The sequence below is a fragment of the Pteronotus mesoamericanus genome, unplaced genomic scaffold (genome assembly GCF_021234165.1).
Source record: "Pteronotus mesoamericanus isolate MK-2021 breed Mesoamerican mustached bat unplaced genomic scaffold, CSHL_Meso_final contig_166, whole genome shotgun sequence".
Classification (NCBI taxonomy): Eukaryota; Metazoa; Chordata; class Mammalia; order Chiroptera; family Mormoopidae; genus Pteronotus; species Pteronotus mesoamericanus.
In genome coordinates this window covers 392,375-408,433 of record NW_026555066.1, presented here as the reverse complement: position 1 = coordinate 408,433, position 16,059 = coordinate 392,375, and the positions used below count along the sequence as shown (strand labels likewise).

Sequence of the window (16,059 nt, the reverse complement as noted above, 5' to 3'; positions counted from 1 at the left end):
ATCGAGTGGCATACTGCAAATACAACGTGACCAAGTACAATTTGTCTTTGTGATGGTATAATATCAATCACCTCAATGTGAAATGGGCAAAATCCTGTCAAATAGATGCAAGGCATTTGCAAACACTTGATAACTATTCCTAGTAACTTAAAGACACTGCCTTGATAAGGTAGTCTCAGACCATCAGCCAACAACACACTGGAAGCTTAAGGTGGCCAATTATCAGCATTAGCCCTGTTCTGCTAGTTCTAGCCATGAAGTAAAGCAAGAAACAAATAGAACTATTAACTATTTGTTAAACCAAGAGAATCAAGTTATTAGAACTTAAAGCAGTCTACCAAGAGGTTTGGTTATAATGAACAAAATACTCATGTAAGCATTTATTGTCCAACAGGTGTAAGTAAATTGTAATAAACTCATACAGTGGAATCCTATACAGCTGTAAAAATGTATCCATTGCATGTACCAACCTGTATAATCTCAATGGTAAGCAAAAAGTGTAAGATCTGTTTAAAAACTACAAACAATACTACATACCTATGTACCAAGACCATGAAAAACCACATCCGTATGTATGAAGAGTATGAAAACCCATGCATGAGTATAACAGTAGTGTGTGCTGTTCAGGATGAGCTATGGGGCCCACATGGGGAAGCAACTGGGAAGAGGTCATTACACAGCTTCAACTACATTGGTGGCATTTTATAAAGCTGGATGGTGCTGGGAATATGGCTGTTCCTTATAATAGTACCTACTATAATACTTTATAACTTTTATACATTGAAATAATTCATAATAAATTTGATACAGTTTGTTAAATTTCACAATGTATTTGAGGTGGGTAGCAGGGAGTCATTAACAGGCAGACCTAATTCTACATTGAGGCTACTAGCAGCTTTCATGATCAGATTAAACATGTCTGTTCATGTCCCCTAATAATCTCCACTGATTGTATGTGCATTGATTGCCACAGGTTATCTCCTTAACTAAATTATTCCTGTCTTATAATTAGGGTGATCACATAATTTATCCAAAATACAAATAGTGCCATTAATAATTACACTGGGCCACAGATGTTCTATATGATGCATATCTGTCTTGGCTGGGTAAACAATTACTACCCATTGTAAACAAAGAATTTTATTGAGTACTTACCATGTACTGAAAACAGAAGTCTGCTTTCCAGAAATTCACTGAAGGGAAAGAGGCAGATGTTAATAGGAAAGTGCAGAGGACAATGGGTAGTCAAAGAGACTTAACAGGCACAAGTAGCAGGATTAAACATTCCCTCACTAACCAGTTAGAAAAACATAACAGGAAATAGATTCCCTTCAGAACAGTAACAAAATACCTAAGAATAACCTGGAGAAGCAGTGTTTGGGACCCATGTGAAGAAGAAAACTACAAAACTCTTGAGAAAAGGGTGAAAAGAGGCAAATAAGAGATTTACTGTGTTTGCATAAAAATACAAATATAGTTGGCCTTGGGACTTTGGGGAACAAATTGATATGCTACATAAGCGAAGCAGAAGCAGAAATTAGGTGTGCTTGGTGTACTGTAAAAAGAAAGCAAGAGCCAGTTGGGGAAGGAATAGCTTTGTCCATGTTAAGGCCACCTAAGTATTGGAAGGAGGGAAAATAAAAAGTTTGCTCTGCACTTCATATTAAATAAATTCCAAACAGAAGGTTTGAGCATGGAAAATGTAAACTTATTTAAGCATGAAATAAAAATATGGGCAAATAATCTGGATATGGGGAAATTAAGGCTAAAAACTGAACAGCATAATGGAAAAGACATATACTTGACTACTAAACCTTGGCAATGCCATGAACAGAATTAAAAAGCAATAGCAATCTAGGAAAACATGCATCTAACAGGCAATAGGTTAATCCTTAAATATATGTGTATATATATAACTTACAAATCACTAAGAAATGAACTCTCCAATAAAAAAAAAAACCCTACAAGGACATAAAAAGGTAGTTCACAAAAGAGTATGAGCAATAAGCATATGAAGTTCTTACCTCTGTGATAATTATGTAATAATCAAAGATCCATTCCATTAAATCTCAGTGAAAACCACTTACCAAATTGAAATATATCTGTGTGAGTGTTAACACATAGGAGAGAATGTGAAGACACAGCCACGGTCATACACTGCTGAGAAGCTGATACCACCCTTCTGAAGTGCAATTTTGTAGTATCTACTGACAAAGGGAAAAGAACCCCCTGACTTCCAGGGGCTGGCTTGGCATTCGCAGTTACAACTTGGCGTTCTCCTGCTGGACATAAATATTTCACAGATCAACATCAGCCAAGGTCACTCTGTGACAGTGACAGATTAAGACAACTAAAATGACTTGATAATAATGTCTGAACACAGACAAAACATAAACATTGTCCGGATCACAAAAATTAACCTAACACCCCGCAACCTGATTAATATGAGGGGCTGCTACTTTTTTTTTTTTGTTTACCAATTACAGCTTTAGCATCTCTCTAGCCTGTCCCCTCTATAGAGAAGATGCATTAGTATACTCAATCAGAAAATTACCCCAGCTTCTTTTCAAGATTTTATTTATTTATTTTTAGAGAGAGGGGAAGGGACGGAGAAAGGGAGAAAAATATCAATGTGTGGTTGCCTCTCAGGTGCCCCCTACCGGGGACCTGGCCCACAACCCAGGCATGTGCCCTGACTGGGAATCAAACCAGCAGCCCTTTGGTTCGCAGGCCAGCACGCAATCTACTGAGCCACACCAGCTGGGAAAATTACCCCATCTTCCATCTTCCAGATAGTATTCAATCTAGAACAAAACCTCACTTCCTTAAACTGTCTCCAAATCACCTAACACAAGCCCAGATCCGCTGGCAGTTCTCCATGCTGTGGGCTCTCTTCCACTGCCAAACTTTGTGTACTCAAGAGCAGGTTTGTGCTCCTGGCCTTAGTCTGCTTCAAACACACATAGTAAGATGACAAATGGTATGTATCCTGCACTTTTGTTAATGCTTTCTAATATTCACAAAAATCTGACAGAGTCTGGCAGCCCAAACGTTTTGTCGTCCAGGCACAACATTGTATGTGTGTGCATGTACGCTAATGAGAATGGTTTGAGGTGGATATGCCTTCTCCAAGACCCACAGCCCCCACCGCTCTTTTTTATTACTTATATCCTCCTGCTTTGTTCACCATTCATTCGAGAAACATTTATTGAGCACCTACTGTGTGCCAGGCATAAATTCCTTCCATCAAGAAGCTGATATTCTAATGGGGAAGGCAGACAATAAATATATAAAAGAGTAAATGACATATTTTCTTCTCTGAAGAAAAATAAAGTAAAAAGAGAGTTGATGGAGGAGCCTGTTTTAGCTGGGGTGGTAGAGGAAGGCACCTCCAAGGAGGTCACAGTTGAGCTTGGAAGACATGGTTGGAAGAAGTGAGGGTAGAAGCCACTGGGGGCCAGGATAGGAGGTCTCAAGGAAAAATGTTCCAGGCAGCAGGGAACAGCCAGTATAAAGGCTCCCATGCATGTGACATGTAGAAAGAAGGAAGACCAGTGGAGCTCTAGAGAGGTGAGTAGTGAGAACTATCATAGGAGTGAGGTCAGAGAAGTAAACAGGGGCAAGGTACCGGGGCTTTTATTCTGGGTGAGGTGGAAACTACCAAAGACTGCTGTGCAGAGACACTGATCAGAAACCTCTGTAGCTGCTCCTAAAGAGCGGGTGGGAGGGGCCAGCGTGTAGGCCCGAAAGCCTGAGGAGGCTGCTGCTGCCTTCTTCCAGCTAGGACATAAGTAACCTGGTCAGCTTGCCAACCAAAAGGTCATGGGTTCAATTCCCGGTCAGGGCACACGCGTTGGTTGTGGGCCATGTCCTCAGTTGGGAGCAAGCAAGAGGCAACTGATTTATCTCCCTTTCCCTCTCTCTAACCAGCATAGGCATTATTAAAGGAATAGGTAGACCTGGCTGGTGTGGCTCACTGGATTGACCGCCAGCCTGCCAACCAAAGGGTTGCTGGTTCGATTCCCAAGATTGCGCATGCCTGGGTTGCGGCCAGGTTCCTCAGTAGGGGGCGCGCGAGAGGCAACCATACACTGATATTTCTCTCCCTCCCTTCCCCTCTCTCTAAAAATAAACATATAAAGGGGAAGGGAACTAAGGACCTGAGGTGAACCAGAATCTCACCCTGATGCCTGAGTTATCTGGATGATGATGGTGCTGGACGGTTTCGCTGTCTGTTTTTTCACTGTAGGCACATATTTCTGCAATTAAAAATAAATAGCCTGGTTTCAGTGGACACACCCTGCCCTTCCTCCCCTCCTAGACGCAATATTTAGGAACTACAGGCATCCCGCCCAGCCCTCCACGCCTATCCGCAGTGCAGCCTCGCCCCATTTGTCCTGGTTTACCCGGGGCCTCCCGGGTTTTAGTAGGGAAAGTCCCACGTCTCAGGAAAACCATTCCCCTCTGCGAGCCGCCTTGCTCCTCTAGGACTGGGAGAGTAGGGGCACGGGACTTCCCCAGCGTGCAGGGCCTCCAGCCAATGGCAGATGGCGACGTAGCGCCTAAAAGAGCTCTGCCCAGCAACCCCAGCGCGGGACGCACTGCGGCTGTCCAGAGCAGCTCTGCCTGAGGCCCAATCTAGGGCCTGGCCGACCCGACCCGGCCTCCTCCTGGAAATGGCCCTTGTGTTTCTTACTGTGATCGCAAGATATTCTTCAACAATTACCATCAGGAAACTTTTTTTTAAATACAGGTTTATTACTTACAAGTCCTGGAAGTGACACAGCACACCTAGGGCCACACAGTGATGTCAGAGAGAGACACACACAGAGAGACAGAAAGAAAGGAAGGGAGGGAGAGGGAGAGAGAGAAATGGTCCCGGAGTTCTGCACTTACTGGGATTGAAGGTGGAGGCCTAGGGTTTTGCAGGCTCACTCTTTATTGGTGAATTTAAAACATAAGAGCGGGAATTTAAAACACAGCAAGAGACGACAAACAAGTGGCCCAAATAGTCAGCTATTGAAATCAACCAAGATCTCTAAAACAGAAGAGCCTGGCTTGGCGGTAGGGGCAAGACGCCTGGCTTTTTTATCCAGTCCTGTGGCTGGCACTGTGTTTACTGGAGACAGCTGTCTCTGAAGTGGATGCATCTTTGAAATGGGTGCCTCAGCAATCAAAGCTGAAGTCAGGCATTTGCGTTACAAAAAAGAAAAAAAACTGTCAGTGCATACACTACAAAGGTTTTGGCTAAATGTTTCCCAAAGTATTTCATCTTTTTTACAGCGTATTTTTAATTTCAACTTCCAACTATTGATACTATATAGAAATACTCTTGAAAAGAAGAACAAAGTGGGAGGTATCTCACTACCTGATATCAAACTATACTACAAGACTATAGTAATCAAAACAGCATGGTACTGGGAAAAGTCAGGGGACCACTCTGTAAAGTACACGGTTGTCTAACGACTATGCATCTGAAACTAATACAGAATAATATTGTAAACTGTAATTGTAATTGAATTGTAAAGTGTAATTGAAAAACAATTTAAAAAGAAATACAGCCCTGGTTGGATAGCTCAGTTAGAGCGTCATCCTGATATGCCAAGATTGCATGTTCAATCCCTGGTCAGGGCACATAGAAGAATCAGCCAATGAATGCATCAATAAGTGGGACAACAAACTGATGTTTCTCTCTCCCTCTTTCCTTTCCTCTCTCTCTGTAAAATCAATAAATAAAATTTAAAAAAATAAAAAATAGCCCTGGCTGGTGTAGCTCAGTGGATTGACTGCAGGCCTGCGAACCAAAGAGTTGCCAGTTCGATTCCCAGTCTAGGGTGCATACATGCCCGGGTTGTTGGCCAGGTTCCCAGTGGGGGGCACACAAAAGGCAACCACACATTGATGTTTCCTTCCCTTTCTTCTCCATCCCTTTTCCCTCTCTGAAAATAAATAAATAAAATCTTTTTTTAACTTTAAAAAATAAAAATAATAAATAAGTAAAAAGAAATATAATTGATTTTTATTAAACATGCATCTATCCTGCAATCTAGCTAAATTCATTAGATGTAATAACTTTTTGTAGATTCCATAGAATTTTCTACATAGACAATCATATTTTGTGCAAGTAAAGATAGTTTTACTCCTTCTTTTTTGGTCAGTCTGCTTTTTATTTCTTTTTCTTGCCCTGTTGTCCTGGCTAGACCCTCTAATGCAGTGTTAAACAGAAATGGTGGGAGTAGGCATCCTTGCCTTTTTCCTGATCTTAGTGTGAAAACATTCTGTCTTTTACCTTTAAAAATGAAATAAGCTGTAATTTTATGTAGGTGCCCTTTATCAGATTGAGGAAACCCCCCAATTTTTAATTTTCTAAGAGATTATTTTTGTTTCTTTTTCTTTAATGAGAAATGGATGCTGGATTTTGTCAAATGCATAACTGAAATCAATTTAGATGATCATATAGTTTTTCTTGATTAGTTTGATAATATGGTGAATTACAATGATTGATTTTCAAATGTTAAAACAACCATGTATTCCTGGTATTAAACCCCACTTGGTCATAATGCAGTATACTTTTTATATACTGTGTTGGATTTGATTTGCTCAAATTTAAAAAAAAAACCTCATATATCTATGTTTATGAGAGATAGATAGTTAAGCTGTAGTTTCCTTGTAATATCTTGGTCTGGTTTTGTTTATTTATTTATTCATTTATTTTTACTTGAATTTATTGGGGTGACAATGGTTAACAAAATTATACAGGTTTCAGGTGCACAATTCTACTATACATCAGCTGTACTCTATATTGTGTGTTCACCACCCTAAGTCAAGTCTTTGTCTGCTTTTAAATTAGACTTTATTATTTATTTATTTATTTATTTATTTATTTGAGAAAGAGGGGAAGGCAGGAAGAAAGAGAATAAGAGAAACATCGATGTAAGAGCAAAACATCAATCAGTTGCCTCTCATACGTATCTTGACCAGGGACCGAACCTGCAATGCAAGCATGTGCCCTTACCGGGAATCGAACTGGTGGTGACCTTTCACTTTGCAGGATGTTGCCCAACCAACTGAGGCACACCAGTCAGAGCTAGACTTTATTTTTTAAAGCAGTTTTAAGTTCATAACAAAATTGAGCAGAAGGTACAGAGATTTCCCATATGCCTCCTGCCTCCACATGCATAGCCTCCCCCATTTTCAACATCCTGCACCAGAGTGGTACATTTGTTAACAATTGATGAACCTACATTGAGACATCATAATCACCCAAAATCTATATTTGACATTAAAGTTCACTGTATGAGTTGCAAATTCTATTGGTTTGGACAAATGTGTAATGTCATGTATTCATTACAGTATTATACGGAGTAGTTTCACTGCCCTAAAAATTCTCCGTGCTCTGCTTATACATCTCTCCCCCTAGAAACCACTGATCTTATTACTGTATCCATTGTTTTGTCTTTTTGAAAATGTCATACAATTGGAATAATACAGTATATAGCTTTTTCAGGTTAGCTTCTTTTACTTAATAATATGCATTTAAAGTTCCTCCACGTATTTTCATGGCTTGATGGCTCATTCCTATTTAGCACTGATTAATATTCAATTGTCTGGATATACTACAGTTTATTTATCCATCACCACTGCCCATCTGAAGGACATTTTGGTGGCTTCCAAGTCAGCACAATTATGAATAAAGCTGCTACAAACATCCATGAGCAAATTTTAGTGTAGACATAGTTTTCAAATTCCTTTGGGTAAATACCAAGGCAAACAATTGCTGGATGGTATGTTAAGACTATTTGTAGTAAGAAACTGCCAAACAGTCTTCCAAAGTGATCATACCATTTTGCATTCCCATCAGCAATGAATGGGTGTCCCTTTGCCACACATCTTTGACAGAATTCTAGATTTTGTGTTCTAGATTTTGGCCATTCTAATCGGTGTGTAGGGTATCTCACTGTTGTTTTCATTTGCATTTCCCTAGTGACATACAACGTGGAGCATCTTTTCATATGCTTATTCACCATCTGTTTATTTTCTTTAGTGAGGTGTCTAAGATTTTTGTCCCATTTTGGGGTTTTTTCTCTTCCACTATTAAGTTTTAAATATTCTTTGTATACTTTGTATATCAGTCCTTTATCAGGTATGTCTTTTTCAAATACTCGGCATCACTAGCCATCATAGAAATGCAGATCAAAACCACCATGAGGTACCACCTCACACCGGTCAGAATGGCCATCATAAACAGATCCACAAACAACAGGTGCTGGCGAGGCTGTGGAGAAAAGGGAACCCTAGTCCACTGTTGGTGGGAATGCAGACTGGTGCAGCCACTGTGGAAAGCAGTGTGGAATGTCCTCAGAAAGCTGAAAATGGAACTGCCTTTTGATCCAGTGATTCCCCTGCTGGGACTATACCCTAAGAACACCAAAACGCCAATACAAAAGAACCTATGCACCCCAGTGTTCATAGCAGCACAATTTACAATAGCCAAGTGTTGGAAGCAACCTAAGTGTCCATCAGTAGATGATTGGATCAAAAAATTATGGTACATTTACACAATGGAATACTACGCAGCAGAAAGAAAAAAAGAACTACTACACTTTGCAACAGCATGTATGGAACTCGAGAGCATTATGCTAAGCGAAGTAAGCCAGGGGGTGAAAGACAAATACCATATGATCTCACCTATAAACGGAACCTAACCAACAATGCAAAGATGCAAGGAAAATATGACCAGCAACACTGAAAGAAAAAAGAAACCAACAGAGTCAAGAGGGAAGGAGAGAGGGGTGGGCAGGGAAAAGGAAGGGAAGGGTTAAGTCAAGGAACATATTTCAAGGACTCGTGGACAAAGCCAAAGTGGGGAAGGATTGAGGGAGGGAGATAGGGGAGGGGCAGGGGAAAGTGGTAGGGGGAAGGCAGAGACAAATGTATTTGAACAAAAAAATAAATTTAAAAAAATAATATAGAAAAATTTCACAACATAATATAAAATTAAAATAATTCTAAAATAGAAAAAAAAAACCAAATATTTTCTCTCATTTTGTGACTGGTCTTTTCTTTCTCCTGACAGTGCGTTTCACAGGGCAGAAATTTTTTATTTTCATGAAGTCCAGCTTATCAATTCTTTCTTTCATGGATCCTGCCTTTGGTGTTGCATCTAAGAAGTCTTTGCCAAACACAAGTTCACCTAGATTTTCTCCCTTGACATCTTTTAGGAGTTTTATAGTTTTGCATTTTACATTTAGGCCTGTAATCCATTCTGAGTTAATTTTTGTAAAGGGAGTAAGGTCTGTGTCTAGAGTCCTGTTTTGGCATGTGGTTGTACAGTTGTTTTAACACCGTTTATTTTATTGGAACTGCCTTTGCCCTTGATGCATTTGCTTTTGAAATGACCAATTCTATGTTCTTAACTTCCATACCTATTTCATCAACCTCGCCCTCTGTACTAGCCTCTTGTACAGCTGGAATCTGAGTGTTATCTTGAATGTTTGAGACAGCTTCACCTTGAACTTTAAATTTCTCAGAAGTGGCTAGCTGTGCTTGCTGAGATAAATCCTCAATCTTAGCTACCTCAAAAACTCTGTAGGCATCTGGAGGTGGGCTCTTGTAGACATTTGGTTTTGTGATGACAAAAAGAACATTCTTGGATTTCCTCATAGTGATCCTAGTAAGCACTGTAACCTGTCAAAGACCCAGTTTGGACATAGCCCTCCATATCTTTTCTCTTCCCCTCTGTTTTGGTTTGCTGACTGGTTCTTCATCGATTTCAGCTTCTTCTGCCAGCTGGGCTTGTGCGGTTGCCTGGGTGGAATCCTGTTCTTTGAGCTCTGGTACTGATTCATCACTGTCAAATACCAGACCTTGTCTCAGCCTGGGGCTGAGGCAACTGCTTTGAAGCAGGAATGGTTTCTGTGGCTTCACCAGGCATTTTGTGCAGGAAATGCAGAATCAAGATGGCGGCCAGCAAAAGAAAGCCAAAGAAAGCCTAATATAAGCATTTAATGCCATAAATTTCTTCGTATGCGCTACTTTTGCTGCATTCCATAAATTTTGATATGTTATGTTTTCATTTTAATTCCATTCAAAATAATTTCTATTATCCTTATGATTTCTTTTTGGACCTTTGGTGTGCTGCTTATCAACTCATTGCTTCTCGACTTCAAGTTCATCCTTTCTGCCTGTTCTCTGATAATGGAACATATTTTAAATATTTTTCCTTTGCCAACTGGCATTAAAGCCTTCCAGGTAGAGTGTGCTAAAGAGATATTGCAAGAGGAAAAGAAGTTTCCTTCCTGATTCCTAAATGTTTGCTTGGCAGTGTCCTTCTGCGTAACTTTTTGGAGCATCACACTCTTGCAGTGCTGACCAGCAGCTTTCCCCTCCCTCCAGCACTCACCCTCAGGCAGCTTGGTAGCAAGCAGAGCGTCTCTGGATACTGCCGCACTCGCAGCTTCCCCGGGGCCTGGCTTCTGCAGTGCACAGAAGCCAGCAACACTCTGTGAACAGCTTTCTCTCTCCCCCCACCAACAGACAGATTTCTGGCAAGTTCCAGAGGATAGATTTCCAATAAGTTCCATCAGAACAGCATCACAATACTTCTCTGCCATCCAGTGAGCTACAGTCATGCCTCCCCAACAAAATCTGGATCTCAGCTCCAGGGACATTATATTTTAGCCTAGCGATAGTGATTACATCTTAATACTGTTACTCCTATATTCTTTAGAGTTCTGTTTACATCCTAACTAGCCAATTCCTCATCATTCTAATCCTCTGTTATAGGTAATTCCTTACATTAATTTTCCCTGTTCAAATTACTGTGTCATTCCTCTCTTCAGACAGAACAGGGGCTGACAGAATTGTTACCAGGAGTGGTTCCAGGAAATAGACCTGCAGAGATGGAACTTTGGGATCGGTTCATTCATAACTCTGAGCCTGAGCATAGTGCTTGCCCATGGAAAATGGAAGGCTAGTAATCTATGGCAAGCAGTGGCATCGCAATTAATCAACCTACAGTTGATTAAGTGCCAATTGAAGCACGTGACTTGGAAGCCTTAAATGGCTGCTGCACTTGACCATGATGGCAATAATCATGGCTATAAGGACTGCGATGCAAGATGGATTTTTTTTTTAATGCATTTGAGCAGCTCAAGTCACAGAGAGCTTTCATGATGCCTAAAAGGGTCCCTTTTTTCTTGTAGCTGCAGGGCTGATATTGCTGAAAATCAAACCAACATTTGATTGTGCAGCTTGTTGAACTGCAGTGACAGTTGAAGTCACAGTCTTGACAAGTTTCTCCTATGAAAGCTAGGGCACTGACTCATAAAGCATAGGATCCCGAAACTTGTAATGCAGACAACTGATTGGTCCTAGATGAAACTGACAGTCTTGGACTACCCTTAAGGTACTCTAAGCCTCCCTTACTAAGCCCTTTAGTATCTGAGACTAGCTTTTTTCTTCTTGAAAACCCTGTGATAATTTCACGTGGTCCAGACACCTTGAAAGGGGATTCCCTTTCTCAAGGCCCACCATAACCACCCCCTATTGCCAATAGACCCATAACTGAGATCAAATCTCAGCATACTCCTGGACGGCAAGTACACACTATGACCAAGGGGGAAATAGCTTATGCACCGCAACACTTATAAGATATTGCTGATATATATTGGCAGAAACCCGGGGGGTGTGTGCAGAAGCAGATTCTAAGGGTGTTAGAAAAAGGAATGCAGACTGTAACACTAGATTGGGCAGAGTTCATTGCTAAAGGTTCACTTACTAGGGATTCTGGATTTAATGTGTCAGCACATGCAGCTGGAGATGGTTCTAAGAGCTCATCTCGTTGGCTGTCCGAAACTGGGACTCAACTGTGGCCTATACAGTTAATGAGGTTAAGATTCCAGGGGTACCCTGACATGATATGGGGGAGGGAATCTGAAGCTGTAGGGAGATAGTAACGTGGACAAGGATTTATCGTGTATTACCTGCACAGAACCCCAACTATGTTCCAAAGAAAGGATCAGAAGACACCCCCTTCACCAAAACTTGATAAATCCTCTAGCGAGGAACACCTGAATCCTCGGAAACCTCTGTGGCTTCTCTCCTTTGTAGGCCAGGTATGACTTAGGGGAAGAAGGGCCCTGAAGGCAATTCAAATATCATCAGGGCCGCCCCTCTGAACACAGGCCCAGAGCGCAGGGGCCCTGGGGCAGAGCGGCAGCAAAGGACCGCGGCTGGCACACCTCACACGGCGGGTTTCACTCCCACACTCCAGCATCCTGCTCCTCAGCCGCCTTAGGTGCAGCTCTCCAGGGCGCTGCAGAGCCAAGGGAGTAGCGCCTCCGCCTAGATTTCAAACTATGGGCCTGCCACAGGCTCAGGACCTCAACCAGAGAGCCACCTGGGGGCCGGCTGGCCCAAGCCTTGGGGCTCAACCTTTGTCCGGCAAAGCTGCAGGACAGGTCCATTATCCCAGTGCCCCTGTCCCAGTGTGTCCAATGGGTCTGATGGGCGGTGCACCCAGCAAAGGGATTATACTCAAGCCTTAAGGTCAAATGGAATTTGCCTTTGGGTTTTGGAATTGCTCGGGACCTGTCACTCCTTCCTTCTCTCCTATTTCTCCCTTTTGGAATGGCAATGTCTACCCTGAGCTTTTGCAACATTGCACTTTGAAAGCACATAACTTGTCTGGATTTCACAGGTCCACAGCTGAAGAACAATTTGTCTCAGGATGAATTGTACCTTAACTCTCACCCAGACCTGGTTTAGATGAGATTTTGGACTTTAGACTTTACAGTTGACTCGGGGGCTGTTAGGATGACATGAATATATTTTGCATTTGAGGAAGACAGGAATCAGCAGGGCAGGGGCAGAAGGCTATAGATTTCTGTGACCCTCCAGAGGTAAAGGTATTAGAAGTGGCTGTGGCATATGCTTAGGTCATGACCCTCACGAGTGGGATTCGTGCTCTCATGAAAGACTGCACAGAGCTCCCTAACCCCTTCCACATGTGAGCACACAGATCAGGAAGTAGGTCCTCACCAGACACTAAATCTGCCAGTGATGTGATCTTTCACTTCCAGCCTCCAGAAGACTGAGAAATGAGTGTTTGTTGTTTATAAGCCACCCAGCCTGTGGTATTTTGTTATAGCAGCCCCAACAGACTAAGACACCTTGGTAGGCTTCTCTGGATTTTGGAAGCAATATTTGAGTGTGCTAATACGAATCCGTCTACAGACTTGCCTACAAGATTTCCATTTAGTTGAAGCTCTGCAGTTCAAACTGCATTACAAGCTGCTCTTGAACTTGGTGCTTATAATCCAGAAGATCAACAATATGCAAAGAAGTGTCTGTGACAAATAAGAATGCTGTATGAAGTTTCTGGCAAGCACCGATGAGAGAATCACATTGTTAGGCTCTAGGATTTTACAGCAAGTCTGCATCTTTTTTTTTGCAGATAACTATTCTCCTTTTTAAAAATTTCATTGATCCCTGGCTGGTGTGGCTCAGTGGGTTCAGCACCAGCCTGTGAACTGAAAGGTCACTAGTTCAATTCCTGGTCAGGGCACACACCTGGGTTGCAGGCCCGGTCCCTGGTTGGGGGCGCGCGAGAAGCAACCACACATTGATGTTTCCCTCCCTCTCTTTCTCCTTTCCTTCCCCTCTGTCTAAAAATAAATTTTAAAAATCTTAAAAAATGTTATCGAGGTATAATTGACATACAATATTATATTAGTAGCAGATTGTAATGTAGACCCTGACAGTTGGTTTTTTTCTCTTTTGTAATGCAAGTGTCATTGATTGCTGAGGCATCTATTTCAGTAAGGAATCCATTTCAAAGACAGCTGTCTCCAGTAAACACAGTTCCAGCCACAGAACTAAAGAGCCAACAAAAGAGCCAGGTGCACTGCCCTGCCCCCACCCTTCTCCAGGCTCCTCTGTTTTAGAGACCTTGGTTGATTTCAGTAAGTGACCATTTAAGCTACATGTTTGTTTTCTCTTACCATGGTTTAAATTCCTGCTGCTATGGTCTAAGTTCACCAATAAAAAGTGAACCCCTGAAACCCTAGGCCCCTACACTCGACCCCAATAAAAGGAGCATTCTTTCTCTCCCTCCCCTCTCTCTCCTTCACTCCCTATTTCTCTCTCTCTCTCTCTCTCTCTCTCTCTCTCTGCCCCCACCTGCTCCCTCTCTCCCTCTCTCCCCGTGACATTTATGTGTGTTCCCAGGTGTGCTGTGTCATTTCCAGGTCTTGTAAGTAACAAACCTGTATCTTTTCAAAGTATCCTAATGGTTATTCTTGAAGGGCATCTTGCAATTATAATAAGAACCGCAAGGGCTGGTTATTGATAGGCTGAGACCAGAGCAAAACACAGGTTCTTATACAACATAATGATCTGATATTTGCACATGTTTCAAGATGATCACTACAATAAGTTTAGTTAACATCCATCACAACACATAGTTACCAAATTTTTTCTCATGATGAAAATATTTAAGATCTACTCTCTCGGCCACTTTCATATGTACAGTACAGTACTGTTAACTATAGTCACCATGCTGTACATTATATCCCCATGACTTATTTATTTTATGGCTGGAAGTTTGTCCCTTTTGACCACCATCACCTATTTTGTCTACTCACCCCTGCTTCTGGCGACCACCAGTACTATTGTTACTTTGAGAAACAACTTCTGGCTTACTACTGGGCCTTGGCAGAGACCGGACCCCTAACCATGAGATACCTAGTAATCACACAGCCTGAAATTGTCATCGTGAATGGGTATCTTGTCTGACCCACATAGCCATAAGATTAGGCATGCATAGCAGCAATCTATTATCAAATGAAAACAGTATAGAAGAGACCAAGTGGGCAGGTCCAGAATGTGCCGTAAGTCGCATGGGCAGGTGGCTCAGACTCTTTAGGCACTTGCTCCTGTTGTATTGCCTCCTTGCCGTCAATCCACGTCTATGGTGTCATGGGGTGTTCCTAATGGCCAGTTAACTGAGGAAGAAAGAAGTCTAGCTTGTCTTATATATGGGTCTGCATGATATGCTGGTACCATCTGAAAGTGGACAGCTCTGCTCAAGGGTGAACCGGAATGATAAGGGTGGAGGAAAATCCCCTCCACTGAGCAAAACATGGAACAGCATATTTCATTGTTCACTGTGTCTAGAGAGAGAGTTGGACAGAAGTATAGATGTACATTGATGTGCACTCAGAGACTTGGAAGTCACAGGACTGGAATATCAGTGACAAGGAAGCCGGGGGGAGAAAGAGGTGGACGGACCTCTGAATGGCACAGACAGTAAGGATATTTGTGTCCCATGTTAATGCCCCCCAAAAGGCATACACGGCAGAGTAGACTCTTAATAATCATGTGGACAAAATGATGTGCCTTGTGCACTTTAGTCAGCCTCCTTTACCTGACACCCTAGAGTCTGGTAAAAGAAACAGTGAGCCCATGTATCAGTCAGCTCGGACTGCCGTAACAAAATACCATAGACTGGGTGGCTTAAATAACAGACATTTGTTTTTCACAATTCTAGAGGCTGGGAAGTCCCACAATCTGGGTGCAGGTAGATTCTGTTCACAGTGAGATCCCTTTTCCTGGCTTGCAGACAGGCTTCTTCTTGCTGCGTCCCCACATGGCAGAAAGAGAGAGGTCTCCCTCATGTCTCTTCTTATAAATGGTCTAGTCCCATCATGAGGATTACCTTCATGACCTAATAACCTTCCAAAGACCCCATCTCCAAATATTACTTTTGTTGTTAAGGCTTCAACAAATTTGTTTTGAGGGATATGATTCAGTCCATAGCAGCCCATGAACAAAGTGGCAGGGATGGAATCTATGCCTGGGCTCAGCAACATGAACTTCCCCTTACCAAGGATGGCATAATTAATGCTAATACAGAGGACCTAATCTGCCATCCCCAGAGACCAAAACTGAGTCCTCGACATGGCACTATTCTCTCTGTGGACCAGCCAGCCAACCAGTGGTGGCAGGCTGATTATCTCACACCTCTTTCATCAAGGAGGATAACAGAGATTTATCTTC

The 16,059-nt window shown here is 42.1% G+C and overlaps 1 pseudogene; it reads right to left on the bottom strand.

Annotated features, from left to right (window-relative positions):
* Positions 1-9,348: 9,348 nt before the first annotated feature.
* Positions 9,349-9,934, bottom strand: LOC129064546 (nascent polypeptide-associated complex subunit alpha-like; annotated as a pseudogene).
* Positions 9,935-16,059: the final 6,125 nt, after the last annotated feature.